The sequence below is a fragment of the Epinephelus moara genome, chromosome 17 (assembly GCF_006386435.1).
Source record: "Epinephelus moara isolate mb chromosome 17, YSFRI_EMoa_1.0, whole genome shotgun sequence".
Classification (NCBI taxonomy): Eukaryota; Metazoa; Chordata; class Actinopteri; order Perciformes; family Serranidae; genus Epinephelus; species Epinephelus moara.
In genome coordinates, this window is record NC_065522.1 from 13401644 (window position 1) to 13422608 (window position 20965).

The following is a 20965-nucleotide window of genomic DNA, read 5'->3' on the forward strand; positions in this document are numbered from 1 at the left end:
GGTAAACACACCGTAAGGTAAGACAACAACTCTGAAGACCACCTAAATGTGGAATGTTAGTATATAGGCTTTCCACATCGAGAGTCGATGGCCACCCTTATTTATTTGAGCCAGAATACACTGATGAAGAGCTTCGTGAAATTGAAGAACGGAGGAGGAGAGAGAGAGAGAGAGGCACGCATGCCTCTGTTGCAAGGAATGGGACCGGTTGCAGCCTTAGCTAAATGGTAAACAACAAACATGGCACCACACCGGTAAGGTAAGACAACACGTTTACATGTCGTTTTCTATATGTTCTCTGACATTTATCCTAATGATATGCGGCGGTCTTTGTGGAGAAAAAGCTTGTTTAGTGGACTAACTTTGCACTTGAAAGGATGCCCCTTCAATTACGTTTTAACAGGTCTGACACTACGGCTGTATCTAGGCAAACGGCTAACATGCTAACTATTATTTCTATGTCACTAGTGACTTGAAACAAATTTAGGACGATAGGCGACGGGTTGAAATAAACCGAAATTTCCCTTTAAGTTTATAAGGTACCCATCTGCTAATAAGACAAAATAGGCAAGCTAAAAGAATAAAGGCTGAAAATATACTCTTATTACAACTGAGAATTGGGTGTATGGCCTGAAACATAATTTTTTGTTTAATCAATAATGTCCAGTAACCAATGCTGCCCAGTGTGAGTTGGTATAACCTTTTCATGGTCTTTTAACTTATTTAAAAGACTCTTTTGTTTGTAACATGTCTACTGAATGGAACATTCGTGGGTGGTCAAGTAAAATATTTAGCAAAGGGGGATTATGGAGGTACAGCGAGCTTGAAAATGGAAGATAAAGACATTAAAAGAAAGAATAAGCAGACAGCCTTTTTAATGCTTATATTTTTGGGAGCTGAAATGCATTGTTAATGTTTTGTGGAGGTCAAATAAGGAATTGGTGGGATATTTATTCATTTGTTATGACAGCTGTGTGGAGCTTAATTGCAGACACAATAAATAGCATTGACAAAAGAGAGGAATGACCACACATTATTTGTAGTGGTCAGATGAGGCATCTATGGACATCGCATATTCTCTGCTCCATCAGTGATGGGTCACTGATAAGTATTTGACCATCAAAAAGTGATTATAAACAGGCTGTAGTTTACACTGAAAACAAGACAATGTCAGAAATTGTTTAGTTTGCGAACCTCCAATAGCTCTGCATCTCGAGTCAAGCGTATTAACAACTATGATGGTAGTGATAGTGCATGAACTCCTGCTCACCTTCCTGCTTGTCACTAAAAACCTATTCATTGGCAGCGGGTGCAGATAGCACCCACACACACATACACACTCTCACACACTCATCTATGGCTCCCGTGGATCTGCTGGAATTGGTAATGACACGATCCATCTCTAACCCATTTCCAATTCAGCTGTGGGAAATGAGAGAGGATGGTAATGGAATCTCATTGATCTGAGTTTGCTCTCATGTTTATGGTCCATAAGTGTGGAAGTCATTTCTAATGTTCTCTCCCACATTGGATCTTTTTGCATGCTACCATATTTGTGGTGGGCTCCATTCAGCTTTAGAGGTTATGGCAAACTGAATATGGGGAATGTTTTATTTTGAAAAAGTAGCTTTAAGTTTCAAATGGGAATTTTTGCTGACAGACATTTCATTATCTGATAGTATTTGCTGTGTGATAGATGTTAACTTGAAACAGTGTCTACAAGACAATGAGGTTTGCCTCGAGAAAAAAATGAAAGGGAGAGGCAGGGTTTAGACTCTTATTTTGACAGCCAGTATGGCCAATAATATTCCAGAAATCTGGCCATATAGAACAACTACTGGAAATGTGTTTGAAATAGTGATAAAACAGCATACATTGGAATAGACATACAACACTTTGAATTAAAAAACTTGAATATAAGCAAGGGTAAATGAAAAGTGACTAAGACTATCAAGCATGTATGGTGTTAAGTGTCCCATAACAGTGAGGTTATACTATGGTCTATACTATTGTGGTGTGATATTTTGTGATATAAAATGAGGTGATACACATTGTAGAGCTAAAGAGTTGTTTGCCATTTAATCCTATCAATTGGCTATGTGAGCAACACATAGAGGGAGGAGAGCGCTGTAGTGGAGATTTTTGAAAAGTTTGTGTTCTCTCTCCGTCCAAGATAATGAGACAGCTGTATTTAGATACAAAGCAAAGTGAACTTTTGGCTCCCTTTGATCACTGAAGTGGTTTTTCAGTCTGTGTCTTTTGGCCACAAGCAGTCAATGGATAAGTTTTACCACTGATGTTTGCTGTGACAACAAGCAGCAACTCTGTGTGTAAACTTTTGAAGAACTTAAGCTTGTCTTATTTTTCTCCAGACCCTCTCCTTTCTTTTCCTGTCTCTGTGTATTTGTACTCGTATAACCACGGAAGAGCTGAAATTTTCACCCAAGTCGAAACATTGTGAACCAGAGCAGATGTGACTTTACCTCAGTTTTCACCAACACCACGCCTGTTTCTGCTCTCAGTTCACAAGCTTTGTCTGCTGTCACAAGTCACTAAATGTGGCGTTATAAAATACAACAGAAAGATGCCATTAGCCACATTTTGACATAAAATCTATCAAAAGACTATTACAAACTAAGTACTTCAACACTTTATTGCAGTTTCTTGAGATGCATGTGGTTTTTGGCATGATCTCCACTGAGTTTTATATATTTAGCAGTCCTTTAAGGATGTGAAATGCCAAATACATAAATGTATATAAGGTAATACGGGTGTGGAATAGAGCTGAAAAAAGGCAGAATCCCCATGACCTGCTTCAAAGTCAGTGCCTCTAGAAGATGAGCTGGCCTTTCAGTTATAAAATCATGTGACTGTATGATAAGAAAAGCCCTATTACTCTGGATGTTTGGGCCTCGCTCCACATCATCCCAACCACTGTCTTCAGAGACACTCACCCACGTACACACACAGAGTGCCCTTAGCTTATCTACCTTACCCTCTACTTGCCGCAGTCCAAAATTCTAACACAATGAAATCCTACAGCGCATTCAGTAATTCCAGCAAGTCTTTTTACATACTCACCCACTTCATATTCTTGGTGAATATGATTGGGCTGACTGTGCAAGACCTCGGCAATATGGCTCCCCATTACATCACAAAGTATCAAGTGAAGTGTGAAATTAACTGATGCGATGATGTGTCAAGATTTCTCCTTGTACATGAGGAGTGAAGAGGATGGTTTGTATCAGTCTATAGACAGGATAGTCTATTTTTTGCAGCCATTTAAGAAAAAATAAAGTATGGCATAAAACCTAGAAAACACTGTGGCCTCTTACAGTTGAGGAAATATGTGAAAACGTCCTGGCAGCCCCTGTGCCATTTGTCTTTTATACAATTAATGAAAAATGCCAGTTGGAAGTCTGCTCCATCTTCTATTGTGGTACAGGGAGTTGGAGTGCGTGTGTTTGTACACAGATTTCATTGTTTACTCCACTGTGGCCACCTTTTGGCTGTTTAGTTTGGTGATGTTTGGCTGACTGTATTATATATTTATTCCAACCCAATACTGCAATAACAGCACAACACTTTGCAAACCTACGTAGAAACAGCATTCCTCCGGAGAGCTGCATTAAACATAACAAAACCTAACATGTTGACAATTGTTTTGTTGTGACAAATCAGTTTCGCATTCTGCAGTGCAGTGTAATTTAAAATGGACTAAATCTGCTGGCAGTGTGCGCCTGCCACTCAAATACACACACAGGCACAGCATCCCCAGATAAGTACAATCTGTTGTCCTTTCGTGGTTCAAACCAATTTGTATACAAAGAGATAAGTGTGTTCAAATGGTCTCTATTGGCAGATTTGTGGGGGGAAAATGCTGAGACATACCCCAGAGATTCAAGGGCAGATGAATATTCTCAGACCTTGTGGAAATGTTCATTTACCAAGAGCACAGGGAAAATCTAAAGTTGGTGCAGAACACTGTCATTATCCTACTGGTCACTTTAAGCATTGTTCTGGTGTCAGGTTACCTTGCTTTAGGGTCAAGGCATCCTGGCCCTCTTTAGTGTCTTTGACCAAAAACATCACGACTTCTGCTGCTTTAGTTCTGCCTCACCGCACCGCTTTCTTCTTTTGTGTTACTCCTTTCCCCTCCCTTTTGTCTTCATCTCTGAGGCTGCAGTATTTCCTTATCTTTGTCTCTTGTTTTGTTTATATGAAAACAGCCAAACACTTTCGTTTCAGACTCACGCAATGATAGACCACACTTCTTGCATTGACCACAAACACAAAAGCCACTCTATGCATATGCAACCTGTGCTGTGTGGCAATGACGTGTGCCCAACAGTTATATAGTGACTCACGTCATTGCATAATCAATGGGCTGAATCTAAACACCAGGCAACAATGACACTTTGAAATCATGACGCCTGCGTGACCCCCATCATTTATTTAGTCCTAGTTTAATGAAATGGTAAGACATCCAGATTGTTCACAACTAAGCAACATTGCCACAGTCTTGTGGACTGAGTTAACTGTGTGAGGGTATTGATCCGCTGTGTTGAAGAGCTAAAGGTTAATGTGTTGTCTATCGATCTGAATAAAGCCTTTTACTTAACTCTGCAGACACTGTGTTCAGTAAAGCCCCGCGGGTGCTGTTTGCACCTTTGGCTCCTTTTTAGCTTTTTGGTTTGGGCACATGGCCCAGGGGGAAGCTACTGCTGACTCTATGCATTACATCACATTGTTAGATTAGGTTTAGTACTCCAGAGATTAAGTACTGATGATGCTGTTAAGGTATTTGTAAGAGATGGTTTGAGAATATGTGGAATGGTATTATATAATGATGGCCATGAGTACAGATTTTAATTTAATATGAATTTGTTAAGACAGCAATCATGCTGTAATCTGTCATTAGGTGTCTCCCTTCCCATCATTCTGAGTTAATTCCAGTGATGAAGACCTTGACATTAAAAATAGCCATTGAACAAGTGTGAAACCAGGGCTGTCAAAGAGAGCTGTATAAAGGAGGATTCTATTAGTTGGCATGTGTGGATTTTGACATGGTTAGCAGCTATTCTTGTGTGAAGCATTCAGAAACGTATTTGTATTCATATTTTCTTCCCCAAGGTAAGCCACCGCTACATTGCTTGAGGTCATGGAAAGAGCACGTGGCTTCTCCCTTTGGTGAATATTACTCATACTGTAAATACACAACTTTGTGTGAGCGCTAGATTGCCACTGCGCTGACCTGTGATAATAGATGTTATCCTTGACTCACCAAAGCTGCATATTACATTTTTAATAATTCTTTCAGTGCTGCATTGGAGAAACAGAATGCGAATCGAGATGATTTCTTGGCTGTTGTGGAATACAGAATAGACCAAACCGAAAGATCAAGCTGCAAGAAACTCTATAAAATCAGTAAATCCACTTAACATATGATGGTGCAGGATGTTAAAATTGTTATCACAGAAAACTGTCAAGAATACAGGATTCAGATTGTGTTCTCTGTGGGCCCCTTTTCCCTATTACAGAAATGAATGGTTTCAATATCTGTGCAATGGTGTGTTAAGAACGAACGGAATATCATTAACAGGAAAAGAGGCTATTAAAACATTTTATTTCTCTGAAGGCTTGGAAGTGAATCCTGCCACTGAGCAGAACTACTTTTGTTTACAGAAGTCATGGCATATTCACACCCCAACAATTGATCGTAATTGAGATTATCATATTAAGTACTTGCAGATATGATTTCATTAAGAGGTGTCTTGGATGAAAGAACAATCCAAGTTCTGTTGAATAAGGTAGCAGAAATGCAGTTTGATGTCAGTTCCCTAGCCCAGGTAGTAATAAGCAAGCCATAAAGACACACACACCAGAAGTGACAATTTCTGAACAGTATACACCATCAACCTGGTCTCATTATGAAGTCGTCTAATAGCGGCGCTTGGGCAGTGAAGTCTACGTCAGAAACTTATGAAAAAAGCTATCCTTTCACGTTGGCATGATAACCTGCCGGTTGCCGTCAGTTTGTAACGGCGCTCGACAGCGTCAGGGAGGAAATGCATCTCGACATCAATGTAAGGTGTTCACTTACGGTATGAATTTAAAGCCAAACCCTGTTATTTTTTTCTAAACGTAACTACTTGTGTTTGTTGTTGAAAGGAAAAATCATCAATTTGCGATGTTGTATCGATGTAGTACATTTATTTTGAAAGAGATTGTAAGCAAACTGTACATTTCCTGTGAAAACAGAAGTGTATTTTGAAAAGACACAATGCATGTAACAGGCTGAAGTTGATTTGGCATCCCAGAACGTCAACAACAGATGCATTGCGGCTACCTTGCGCATTATATCGATGTGAAAAGTCCATGACCAAGGGGTGATATGTGACGAGGTTGGAGTGAGAATGTGTAGACACTACAAATCCAGAGCCACTTTAGAAAAGTTTTGGATGTAGCCTAACATTTCATAGGGCCTTTTCACACCTAGGTCGTTTGGTCCGGACTTTTGGACTTTCCAGTTTGGTCCGCAGGTGTGAAAACTACCCCTGGACCACGGTCCGGACCAAATGGCCGAAATTTGGTCCGGCCAAAAGAGGTGGTCTCAGTCCGGACCAAATGGAACCATGGTCCGGTCCGTTACTAGTGTGAAAGCATTTTTTTGGATGGTTCGGATTTTCGGACCATTGACAGGAAATTCTCATGAGCCGGTTGTTCATTTCCACCAGGAGAGAAGTCAAGTCCACCATCAAAAATGAGCCGTCTATGGTCACTCACCTCAACACTGGTCTCTCCCGAGTTGGCAGGGCTTTCAGCATTGCTAACATTGCTAGCTGTCTCCTCCTCCTTTCCTGCTGGGGACGATGACATCTTTGCACAAGGTAGGGCTTGGCGATATGGCCTAAAAAAAAAATCTTCGATTTTTTGACAAAAAATCCGATTCACGATTTAAATCGATTTTTTTCCCTCCTAGTTAAAAAAAAATATTTGCGGCCTGGTAGCACATACCTGGGGTCCAAAACTTTGAGCATGTGAATAAACCCCAGCTTTTCCACGGTAGACTATATATGGGCACCATATCTCTTGCAATATACATGGCGACTACATCTGTGATCGCTTTCCACCGGACCCCTTTCTTATCATACGGCAGTGTTTCCCCTACCATCATATTAGATCACAACAGAAGTCATTTAAGGTTACCTTTCCTATAGAACAGGTCTATACCTTGTCCTTTTATTAAACAAACTAAACAGCCTTGTGTTACAGGCTGAGCCTGATGTGTGTGGCTTGTGTGTGTGGAGTTGTGTATGTGTGTAGTTGATGTTGGAGGTATGAGACGTTAGTGCCCGGGTGTGGTGTGTGACGTCAGACGGATGCGCCCCAGGAAGAAAGTGAGGCATGTGCGCTGTTGTTTACATTGAGCAGCCCCAGTGAAGAAGCCTACGCAGTTCTGCATGCTGTTTTTGAGTTATTTCCCTCTATGTAAACGTCAGACACTGATGAGAGAGGCTGTGCATCACCCCTGCAGTGCTGAAAATAAAGTCCCGTTCTTTAACGCAGACGAAGTCCCGTTGTTTATGTGTTGTTGCCACAACGAGCTAACACAAGCTAAAGGAGCTAATGGTCTTCGGAGGTCCCTTTACTACGGTTCGGGGGTCTGCCAGCTTGGCGTTGTTAACACTTATTTATCTTATTTACACAACGGCATGTCATTTATGTCCCTACACGGTGCGTGTATAAAATCCTCCTCTGCTCTCTGTGTCGCGCACGGCGGAGTTCGGCCCTGATGCGCGCGCGCGCACACACACAGGTGAGCACACAAAAGCGCTGAAGAACTCGTTCCCTTTCTCGAGAACGAGTTCTTCGGCGCTCGCTGCCATGTTGTTTGTTGATCAAGCGCGCGGGGGGGATGGGTGAGCCCACTCTGAACTACGGGAGCCCAGCGTGGAGTGGCGGTGGCGGGTTTTAAATAGAAACTTGATTTTCATTAAAACAAATCGGCCTAAACTGCAAATTCTAATTAATCGATAAAATCGATTTATTGCCCAGCCCTAGCACAAGGTGTAGATTTATATTTAGTTTTTGTACGAGCCGTGAGTATTGTGCTCTATGTTGGTGCTGCAGCTGATAGCAATGCCATAATAGTATGAGTAGCGTGGCAATTATTAGAATCGGTTCGTCCATTTTCGTGAGGTAATGTTTGTAAACATTGAGGGGATTTCTACCCGCCCACTTGACAACACGCTGACGTCAGACCCCCGCCAATTTATAAACCAATCGATGTCAAATATGTGGCAAACCCAGGTAGATGAATGTAACTATGTCATGTAAAGTTCTTTAGTCCACTCACAGAATTGCAATGTGAATGCAAAACCAAGGGACCAAATGTATACAGTGTACTGTAACAAAAACATGAACCTTGGTCCGGACCTTGGTCTGGACTTTCAGGTCTGAAAACGCCCTTAAGTGTTACCTAATTTCCTCAGTGACTACCCAATAACTGGATTGCAAAACATGTTAAAACAACCAACGCATTTTTGCAGAAAGTGCCACAAAACATTAGTAGTGTGGAAAAATGCTAAAAAATATGCTGCCTGATAGCACTTTAGTACAAACTTGTATTGTAATTCACAGAGTCCCAGTCTTTACCATTTATAAAGAATCATGCTGTGGGTTTGGATGGGAAAACAAGGTTGACTACTCCTACTACTAACAATCTGACAAAAAATAAAATCCCACTGCACTGGAGAAGTAAAACCACCTGTTGAACTTTATGCTAGTTTGGAGAAGTTGACCACTGTATAAACAAGAAATCATACCTACTCTGTTCCATATTTACATTTTATTTGTGGCAAAGCATTGTTTTTCTTGACCAATGTGAAAAGTCCTGGATATAAGAAATTAAATAAGCTTTTTGTTTAGTCATTCAAAGTTGTAATTCTAAAGCGGATTGGGTGACACACTAGGTTGCCTTGGTAACAGCAAGTATGGTTTAGGTCCAGGTCCTGGAGCTCTGGAGGCACTTATTGAGTCATTGTCAGAAATGCAATAGAAGAGCAAGAGAGATGTATCTGTTTACAGTGCAGTGCGACAACTTTTAATAAAGAAGCAGATCAATAATCTGCCTTTTTCCATCGTGCCATGAGCAACCGTGATCTGATTTCATGCTGCACTCAGTGCAAGGAGCTTTCTGCATGATAGCAGGGCACAGTAAAGTTGGTTGCCTTGCTGAGGAGTCAGAGGTGTGCGCTTTGTCATCTGCTGCTCCTCATCTAACATCTCAGCTCACAATAGAGGGTGACTCATGTTAGGCCAATTGAACACTTCTAATAAGAAGCAGCAGCAACAGAATGTGTTTGCATCAGCAGCAATTTAAGAACAATACCTCACTGACAAAAAGAGACTTTAAAGAGACTACAGAAAAATTACACTATTAGCTCAGTTTTAAATCGTAAGGTTTTAGTGGAAACGCATGTGTTTGGGTAATACGACTGGATGATTGAGACTTCATTTATACTGCACGAGTTGTGTGAGAGTTTGTGAGGTATGCAATAAAAAGTTTTCTTTACAAATTTAAGGTAACCCAGTATGACTAACTGATTTACAAATGGTCATTTTGTGGGTGAGGTATTCCTAATATAGCTCTGACGCTCAGGCCGTCATCAGTGATGAATCATGCAGTCCTTGTCTACTGTAAATCCTTCATGCATGTGAAGGCAACTTGAATCCTGCGTGGGAATGGCGGACTCCGCCACCAACAATGACAAAACTTAAATAGTATCAAAGTGGGATAATTTCATACAAATCTTAAGGATTATACTGTTGAAGACAATGGGAGAAAGTAAGGAATATTAAAGTGTTGTTGAAGTGCACACATTTAATTTCGTATTCGCCCTGTGAAGATTTTCTTTTAACATTAGAAGAATATCAACTCTCATGATGATCCTCCATGAAGCATAATTGGTTAAATCTTTTCCTTTTTTTGTTGCATGTGGGAGGGGATTGGTAAACCAAGAGAATCGGTAAACCAGAATACATTATCATCCTGAGTAGGTGGTGAAAACCCCCGTCTCTCATGTTATTATGAGACAGAGAAAAACACCTGTTGCTGAAATCAGCGAGGCTTGCAATTTAATTTTATCAGCCCACAAACAATCACTCATTAGGTAGCTGGAATGATGATGGAACCCAGTCAGCTGTGAAGCTCTGCATTCTAGGGCACAACACATAACAAGAGACCTCTTTTTACATGGGGGAGGAACCTGCTCAGCTGAATCCTCTTTGGCAGGGGGACCCTTGTGGCAGCAGCACTGGTTATTCACAGCTAATGTCATGGTCTTTAATCTTTTTAATACCTACTGAAAAAATAAAGCAAATGTATGTCCAACATCAGGATTTCCAAATTAATTAAGTCAGCACTTACCTTTTAATCAAACAAACAAGCATTTGAAATTAACTCGGCAGGCCAACTGTTTTGCAGACAGATAGTGTAGAAATGCTTGGCTCTCTATTATAATGCACCTCCCTCACCCAGATGGGGATTTGCCTTTGGCTGATTGGCAGATGTTTAACAACTGGGGACCCGAGTTCAAATCTAATATAGTGGAAACCAACACTGTGTGAATAACAAAGAGCGGGTTGTGTTTTGCAGAGTGGCCCAATGTGAAAGCTTGTTTGTCAACTTTATGTATACATTCATCCAACAAAACAAAATTCATACATGCTTACTCTGCAGCAAATGAGGTTGTAGGGTCTTCCTTGACTTACAGAACTGCACGTTGGGTTGATAAAACATAATCGCAAGCGAAAACTCTTAAACTTAAAACACAAGATGTCAGTCTGGTTAGGGTAGGAGGACTAATAAGCTAAATAGAAGGTATTTGGGACTGTTAACAATGCTGGGGAAGGTAAAGAAAAAAATAAACATGTTTCAGATGTCATCAAAATTACTGATCAATCCGTGCAATGTTGAAAGCATCCAACCCATGTACAGCCTGTCTGTGTGTAAAATCTTCCTGCACTAGTCTCATCCAACACTCACAAAAAGACATCTGCACGACCTTTGAATCCACTGAAAAACACGAGGCCGCTCAAACACTAAAGCAGAGACTGTCATTTCCCCTTTAGTTACTTGTGGCAGCAAAATAAATACATGAGCTCTCTGTAATCTTAGCAAGTTGACTTGCCTGATTTTTCCCTCAGATACACAAACACACACAACCCTCCCTGGAATGAGTCTGTACTGCCTTTTCAGCAAAAAGTGGAACCAGACAGCAAACTGTCTGGAACATTTAAACTGTTGATGTGGTGTCCTCAAAATGCTTGGGATGCAACTTTTCAAGATATTTATAGATTTATTTTAACATATTGTTTAGCTGAGAAGTGGTCAGTCATACATATAATGAATGTATAATGGATGTGACAAGTGATGTATAAAAGAAGTAGTCAATTAGCAGCACTGTCAGTTCAACAGTATGGAGGCTTAACACAAACATATGTTCCTTTAATGGTATCAAATGGTGTGAACAATCTTCAGGATTTCAGTGCAGTAAACTGAAGAGTTGCAAAATTAACCGCTCAAAAATATTCTTATCCCGGGTTCAGACTACATGATATTAGCCCGATTATAGCCTGACGCAGCTTTGTAAGGTGTCGGCTCGGCTCATGAATTACAATGGGTGTCGTACATGATAATCCATCGTTTTATCTCGTGTAGTGTGTTATAGTAGACGACAACTGATGCCATGTCTGGAACGCCTCACAACGTCTCGACAGAAAGTCTTGCATCTTTGACAACTTTTCCCGTCACAGCTGTCACTTTGACCAATAGAAACACAAAGTGATCTGCTGTCTTGGACAACTGTGTGTCAACAACACCCAGCCTTTTGATTTTTTCCTCTTGGGATGTTACCACACAGAGTACTGCCATTAGCATCAGGCTACCAAAGAATGTTGTTTCTTCATAATGGAGAAGGATAAAAGGAATAAAATTCACAAATAGTGGCAGGGCTTTTACTTACCACAACTGCAGAGGCTAACAGCTTCATTTAAAACAGACTGCATTGGAAAAAGGCCTTTATTTGTTATTCCCTGTGAATTTTTCTATTTTTACTTTTAATCAACTCCCATTTGCCTTGATAAAGTTAATATATGGCATCATCATTTCAAACTTAAAACTTCCTGTATCCATTTAGAATTAAAATCACCTTATAATTTCAGTTGAGAGAATCCCTTCATTTTCTAAAAAGGCTTTTATTGTGAAACATTTGCAGGAACTTGTTGTGGAGGATTCAGTAACTTGCATAGTTTGCATGCGGTACTTCAAATGTAGGTCCTGACATCTGGTGGCACATTTATTGTTACTACAATAACATTCTGACTGGGACATTAACAGCCATAGTAACTAAAATGATTGTAATAATAATACAAGTAGGACGACAACAATCTGATGACATCATGCATGTCGTGAAAGACAACCAGGGATAATTGGTCGTGGACCAACATTTAGTCTGTCATGTCTGTCGGCCAAGTCACGGCAAAATTTTGTGACTACACAATAGGGCTGCTCGATTTTTGAAAAAGTCATAATCCCGATTATTTCGGTCAAAATTGAAATCACGATTATGCAAACGACGGCATGTCATTTCTGTCTCTACATGGTCGCGCGTTTACAATTCTCCTCTGCTCTCTTCTGTCTCTACATGGTCGCGCGTTTACAATTCTCCTCTGCTCTCTGTATCGCGCACGGCGGAGTTCAGCCCCAATGCGCGCGCGCACACACACACACACACACACACACACACACACACACAGACCAACCTCTCTCGCTCTCCCTCTGCAATTTTCAGCACACTGTTTTTGAAATCTACCGCGATCACCTGCCCCTCGCATTACTCTTAGTTCATCTACTTGATTGGCTCGTGGAGTGAATAGAGGAGAGGAGGGGAGGGGTGGTATTGCGCATGCGCGGCTTCCGTAGAAGTCAGAATAACATCTACAGGTGTCCGTGACCAAAAATGATTTACTCTCGATTTCATTAATTTGGAAATCATTTGACCTCAATATTGTAATCGCGATCACCAGACGATTAATTGCACAGCCTTACTCCACAATCGCCTAATTTGACAAAGTGACTGTTGGAACAAACAAAAATGTTGCGTAGTCTGAACCTGGTATTAGAGTTTAACTGAAATGGTTAACCATCGTCAATCCTAGTTCATTGCATAAAGATGTCAATGGTTAATTTTTTTTATTTTATTAATTTTTTAAATTTTTATATACTTTATTAATCCCCGAGGGGAAATTCAATTCAATTTTTCACTCTGTTGTCAATTACACACAGGTCTGAACACACACATGCACAAACTGGACCTATACATGCACTAAGTGGAGAGATGTCAGAGTGGGCTGCCCATGACAGGCGCTCCGAGCGGTTGGGGGGTTCGGTACCTTGCTCAGGGGCACCTCGGCAGTGCCCAGGAGGTGAACTGGCACCTCTCCAGCTACCAGTCCATGCTCCATATTTTTGTCCGGACGGGGACTTGAACAGGCGACACTCCGGTTCCCAACCCAAGTCCCTATGGACTGAGCTACTGCCGTTACTGTTACTCTCTACAATGAATGCCCAAATTTGAAACTAAAAACAACTGGCTTCATTTGAAAACCTTTAATTGATTGCATCAGAGAGGACTTATATAACTAATTGAGAATGAACTTTAGAAATAGCTAACCAAGACAGTTTCCTTGCCATCATGGACAACAATAATTTGACAACACTAAGGAAGAATAACAAGAGTGAACTAGACACGGAGTAGCTCCACAGACACACCTTTTAAACACTTTTAACGCTTTTTGTTTTTTCCCTTACTGAAGTATTATGTCATGATCAGCAAATGTATTTCTCATATGGATACATATCTATGTACTGTTCATCTAGTTTCCCCCGTAAAGCAAGGTAATATAGATATTTTTATAGAGCAAAGAAATGTAAGTTGTTTTATTGCCCAATTTTCCACACCTGAACCTCTGTAGTCAAGAACTTCCATCAAATTCAGTCTATGATGCCAATCACAACAGTCACAGCCTGTCCTCCAAAATCCATTGTATTTTCAATTGTCCCCGCTGATCATCACAAAAGAGGCAAGCTACAGTGTGGCGGTGCGGTGGTAAATTGAAAGCGTAATTTCTAACAATATGGGGGCCCAGCGGTAGAGATGCGATTGCCTTGTCTAGATTTCTGAGCAAATGTGAAATAAGAATGGATGTTCCATTCCAAATAAATAAGATGGGAATAATAGTGGGCAAATAACATTCGCCTGAGGTTAGGAAGGCCTCATTGGGCACACTATTTGGAAAAGGACACTTGAACCATTTGGTTTTTATTGCCTCTCCATACTTTTGACAGCATGTGCTATCTCATCTAGAAATTAATTGGAAAATAATGTGCATAATGTGGAAAATAATGTGCATTTGTGTCAGTGATGTTAGTTTTACTGTTGGGGCAAGGTACAGGGAACACCTACAGTACAACTTAAGTCTATGTTTAAAGGAATAACAGTGTTAAGTGTGAAATAAAGTTATATATCCATGCTTCAATATTACATAGATTTCACTATTTCATAGGCACAGCATATGTCTTTAGATAGATAACACATTTAGGTGTACATCAGCGCAGCATTCATGTGTGGGTATAAATAAACGTGAGTGCCATTTTCTCAGTTTGCCTGCCAAAGAATAGGATTTGTGGAGTTTTTAGTTGCAAGATTAATCTGAACATGCCAAAGTCATTTGCACACCCAAGTGCCCTCTGAAACCCCTAAATGTGGTCTTTGCTGATTTCCCCACAAATAGCTGTTGTCAAAATAATAGCATTCAGATTAAGACTTTCCATTTGTTTCCATGAGTGAGGCTGTGGCTGAGCTAATAAATATCATTGCCATTCAGATAATAGTTTATTTTAGTACAAACACTCGAGAGGAATTTTCCATTCTCTACTTTTTAAAATGCTGCATATGTTTCTGACACTGTCACAAAAGTAGTCCATATGGTGGCATTGTTTATCCCAAGTATTAATTCGTAATGTAATAAAAAATGCCATGAAACTCATGACCTCATGCGGTGTACAAGAGATGTGAGCAGCTCTTACAGATACAGCAGCGATTTCTCAAACAGACCAAACAAAAGCAATGCCACAGTAACATCCATCTCTACAATACCCCTTTGACCCCTTGTGGTATTTTCTTTTATAACAGATTGAATCTCTTTTTGCAGCTGGCACCACACAGACTACAATTGCTCAGGAATTGTATTTCACAGTATGAAAGAGTAATTGATAGCAAATGAAGGGGTCATCTCATTTGAATCATAGAATTAGTTGAGGCCTTAGTGTCCACAGTGGGGGACATCAAGACCAAAGCAATTAGCTCTGGTGGTCAACAGGAGGCAAAGGAGGAAGCTATTAATATGATTATGTAATGGGAACAAAAAAAGGAGAAAAGCAACATTGTCGAGCAGAGAGAAGTACTTTAACATGAAATGGATCATTTTGAAACAAAAGCAGCTGTAAATATTGTTAGCTGGCATTCATTCTATCTCGTTTAAAATTAGGCCAATATGTTTAAAACCAGTGTATTAATACTATGAACATGACAACTATGGGCTATTTTAGTGTGTACAGCTGTGTAAACACTTGCAGGTTGCAGAGAGTCTGAAATGTGTCAAAAATATATGTGTGCTAAATGGATAAACGTTTTGCAAAGCAAACCAGCTGTTGTCCAAGGCAAGCTTTAATTCAGTGGATTTTTCTTTATGGAAAGGTATTCATGCAATATTCCTCTCTTTATAGGCTGTCTGTCCTTTTTTTCTGATATGATCTTTCACTGCACTGCACAGTCCAAGCCACTCTTTCCTCTTGGTTTGCTCCTTTTCCTCTCTTATTTAGTTCTGAGGTCACTGTAAGACACTGGGAGACTTACATACAGTATTAATTAAATCCCCAGCTTAGTCTCAGGACACCCGGGGCAGTTACGTTGCATTACTGTAGGAATGTGAACTCTGATTTTCTCATTATAATGTCTTTATTTAATGACAAACCTCTGAAAATCTAATATAACCGTGTGCTTATTTAAAGGCACCCACAGGCGAGACGTTACATGGGAAGTCTGGGAAACAGGAAGTGAACCACTACAATGTCCTGAGGTTATGTGCTTGGATTTATCCCCGAGTCCGTCAGTTTATTTAGCATTTAAGTCACTATTAGTGTAAAGAGTAAGGGACAAATTATATTACAGGACATAGAGCAGGTCTGCAACTATTTAACCATCAAATTAGGGCTATTAAGACTATTAAATTAAAGTTAATACATAAGTACTGTCGACTTCTTCACTTAAAAGCCTAGTAAAAGTAAGTAAAATATTTTTGAGGTGCATATGAAATCATATTTGTCACAGGGTATTGTTGTCTTTAGTTTGACCTATATATTACAGTGCTGATTTTTATTAGAGATGTTATGATACAATTTTTTCCCTCCCAATACCAATTCTGTTAACCTGAAATTGTGTATCAGCCGATACTGAGTACAGATCTGATGCAATTGTGTGAATAGCTGTATACAACGGTTCGTCTGTTCTACTTTGCTTCAATGAACTCGTCGTGCTCTTTTGTGTGATGCGTCTTCAAATGCTTTATGAGATTATTGGTGTTAAAATTGGCAACACTAGTGCCACCCCTTAAAACTAAAGCCTTGCATACTGTACACAAAGGCTATTGACTGGTGGGACCATATTGTCAAATTGCTGACATTTTGCTAACGGCTAGCATTATACTATTTACTAGAAATCAGCTCTTCTTCACTGCACTAAAATGGTAGTTGCCAGTGGCTGTACATTTCCTGTGTGTATTTCCTGTTAATAGTATCAGAAAGGTACACAGACTTGTGCACATGTCAATACCGGATCCAGCATTTTGGGTGGTATCGGTGCCATTTCTAACACTGGTACTGGTAGTTGAACAAGTCTAATTTTTAATTTCAATTATATTAGTCAACTAGGATAAATATATTGTTATGTGACAAGAAAGAACTAAACTTCAGGACTTTATATCTTTATATCTTTGTATCATTTTGCACCTAATGAGCCTATGGAGCATGATATTCTGTTGTGATCCCCCTTAAATTCAAAGGTGCTAGAGATCTACAGCCAGGTTAAAGAAAAGGAGAATGTGATTGCAGCAGGTATGTTTGAATTGCTTCATAGAACCTTGCCTCGGAAAAACAGTAATATGTGTTATTTTGCGATGCTGTTTTTTATAAGCTACCAGCTGGGATTGTGGTGCTGTAGATTGAAAAACATTTTGAAGATTGATAAAGTGCAGTTATTTCCCAGCGCAATGACCCTTTTCAAAAGAACATCTCGGGGTGTCACTCTCAATTAACATTTGTCCCCCTGACGCCAGTGACAAGTTGTCACCCTAGGGAGAAAAAGTTGGTAAAGGGAGAAAATGGTTCTGTAGCATTTTTGATCCTTGAGGGCAAGTGAGGACAGACAGTTTTTTTTCCCTGAGCAAACATGCAGTGTTTCCCTCTCCCTGTCCTCTGCCAGATAGCCCTAAGGCTGCCAGAAGGGAAGCCATTGATTATTTAGCTCACAAGATGGACTTTGTGATGTTCAGAGTGAACATATAGCATGGGGAAAGACTATCTGACTAGAAAGATACATGTTTACCTCTTGGGTGTGATCCATTAAATATGGCGCTTTGACGGTGTCAGCTCGACAGCCAACACTCCATTCGTCCTGAAGTCAATCACAGCAGTGCAGAGAAAACAGCAGGGGACATGCATTTCTGTGTTGGCGAGCTGGAGTTGAGATAAATTATAGCTGAATAAAATTAGCAACCTTTAGAATTAGCTTATTTATATTTCAACACGGGTAGTGACACATTTGTTTTTCTGTACAATACTGTGGACACTTGTATTATGGGCCACAAGTCCGACTAGTGGGAACCCTGTTATTACTCTGGAGAAAGTATATATTTTTGAGCTTTTTCTGCTCTCAGCTATTACACAAGGAAGACTAATTGATCCCTACAGATGGCAGACAAGGCAATAGGTCATAAAGCCCAGCCACTTTGCTTTCTCACAACTCGCTATCACTTTCCTCCCAAAGTGCCATCAGCAACAGCTAGGGAAAAAGTCGGGACATAATTTGAGGCCATACGTCTTGGCAGACGGCTACTTTTGTCATCTTAAGTGGACTTCCAAGAAGAAAACACAGAGGGTCTGTTGTGAGGTTCTGACTGAGAACAGCCCTTTTACAGCCAGGGTAAAAAAATGTGGTGGAGAATAAGATGTAACACATGAAAATTAAACCATTTTACCACTATAAAAAGATGATACTCACCTTTTTGAGAGTTATGAGATCGTGACTGTTGTGCCTTAGATTGTGTTGCCTTATGTAATTAATACACAGAGCATTCTATCCATTCTTCAGCATTACTCCGTCCTTTTACGTGATAAATGAGCTGCACATCCAAGACATAACACAATGTATTTGTAGAATGATAGCTGTGCGAGCAGAGGGAAAAAGAGGACAAAGTCAAAATTTGTTTAATTAATACTTTCCTCACTCCAGCAGATAAAATCAGTAGCTTGTTGCCAGTCAGTCAGCTGACGTGTTATCAACATTTCTTGTGAGAACTCCATTTCATACTTTTACAGGGACCTGCTGATAAGGGTTTGATTTTCAAAAATGATTTAATGGCTTAATGGGATGAGATGATGGGGCAGGATTCTGTATATATGTATGTATGTATGTATGTAAGTGTGTATGTGTGTGTATATATACATATATATGTATAAAAAAAGAGATATATGAATAAACATGCACATAGTATTCAAAGTACTAAAATCACTTACTGTTGCTGTGTGTGTGTGTTATTCATCGCTGCCATGCTTTTCTCCTGGTTATCACACAGAACATTGTAATTGAAATGATGACGCAGTGTAAATGTCAGGTTCACAACATGCTACTTTTGCCTCGCTTTTTGTATTCGAGGGCATGTCATGTGAATCCCAACAATTATTTGTCCCAGAATTCATAGAATAGTGAAAAGGATGCCCTGAGCATTTTGTATCTTTACTCATGCTTTATAGCCTACAACCTATACATGATTTGAGCTTGTGTTGTTTGAAGAGGATGGATGAGTGGCATCTGTGTATCAGTTGTTAAGCAACACTTGAAATGTGCAATTGTAACTGTAGAAATCCAAAGGAACTAATACCTCACATTCAGCGCTCTGTTCAGCCTCGCAATGCTAGCATATCTGCCATTACAGTATACAAAAGCATATCCATAGAAACAGAATTCCTTCCATAAAGACCGGAACAATATGACTTAAGGCCAGCCATAATTGCAGGTTGTGGTCGCTAACTGCTCTGGCACACTGTGTGTGATTTTTCAAAGGAAATTGTACCTCTGTGTGCTGTCTGAGGTAAGGACTTGGCTTCATAACAGTAGGAAAAGAAGATGCCACACGTTTTATAGATATTGACTTGGAGCATCTATACATGGTTACATAAAAACACAAATAGAGGAATCATGTAGGCTGTATATTCTTTCACAGCTTGTAGAGTTTTACCCAGGACAGTCGTTTCCTTATTTGAACATTAAAGACGTCTCATTCCAAAACCATAGTGGAGGCCGCATACCTAATATATGGCCTCCACTCTTATGGGAAGGCTTTCCACAAAATTTTTGAACCTGCCAGCAGGAATTTTCTCCCTTACAGCCATAGAGCATTACTAGTATCAGGCAATAATGTTGGGTGATAACGCCAAGCTCACAGTCAGCATTGCAGTTCACTCCAAAGGTGTTTGAAGGCAAGGTTTCTTAACAACAAACTGTTTATTTGTGGGCGTAGAAAGGGATGTTCACATACTTTTGGCCATACAATGAGTATTAGGTACCAGTTTACCTTCATTCAGACATGAGAAGTTAAAATAATCTTTATTATTCGATTTAATGTAACCCTCCTATAATCAATTACATTAACAGTGGATCAAAGGACTATGAGAAAGGGGTCTCTTTGGAGTGACAACCCACAGAGAATCATTTCCCAACTCTGCAGTTTCTCTAAACTCCTCAGAGTGTTTAAACACTTTCCACACATTCTTTTATGGCTTGCACTGAACTGTTTTGGTTCAGTCTCACCACTGTCATTGACCTCATTTCCAGCCACACCAGGCAGCTGTTTTCAGGCATAAAAACTCAGACAAAGTTAACAACTATCTAGTGAACATAGTGGAACCGTTGGCTGCTTAAGGGTCAGATATTTCCTTGAGGAGAAGAAGGAGCGCGGATATTGGACCTACATTTGTGTGGTTGCCTGAGACTCAATAAATCCAAAGGTTGCTCTGAGTCTGCCTAATGTGGAGGAAGCCAACTGTTTGCTAACATGTCTGCCATATTACTAAAGTGATAATATGGCAATGTTGGGTTTACAGATTGTTGCACTGCCCGCAAATCAAATAATACAGGTCAGTGTTAATTTTGGCAAGAATTTTAAATCTAATTTAGTCTTAGGCACTTTCTGAAAATTGTAGTTGGTTTCGTCACATTTTTGTCTGTTTTTGTTTTGTGACATTGTCAGGCCTGGATGTCCTGAATGTTTTATGAACAGCGCCCAACTTCTCAGACTCTTATGGTGTGTTACCGCTCAGAGGGAACTCATTCAGCAACTCCTCCGGCAGCAGCACAGCGTCACTCCCTCTCCTCTCTCGCCGTGTGCATACGGGAGTCAGTGTCGTCATTTCATTTTGTGATAATCCATTACATTTAAATCACCTGCTGATTTTTATATATATATCGATCCCAGGGTACATTTTTGTATTTGGGAGCTGTTTAAATGTGTAATTTGTGGTAGCTTTTATTTTGTTGTACTATTAATATTGTATACAGAATCT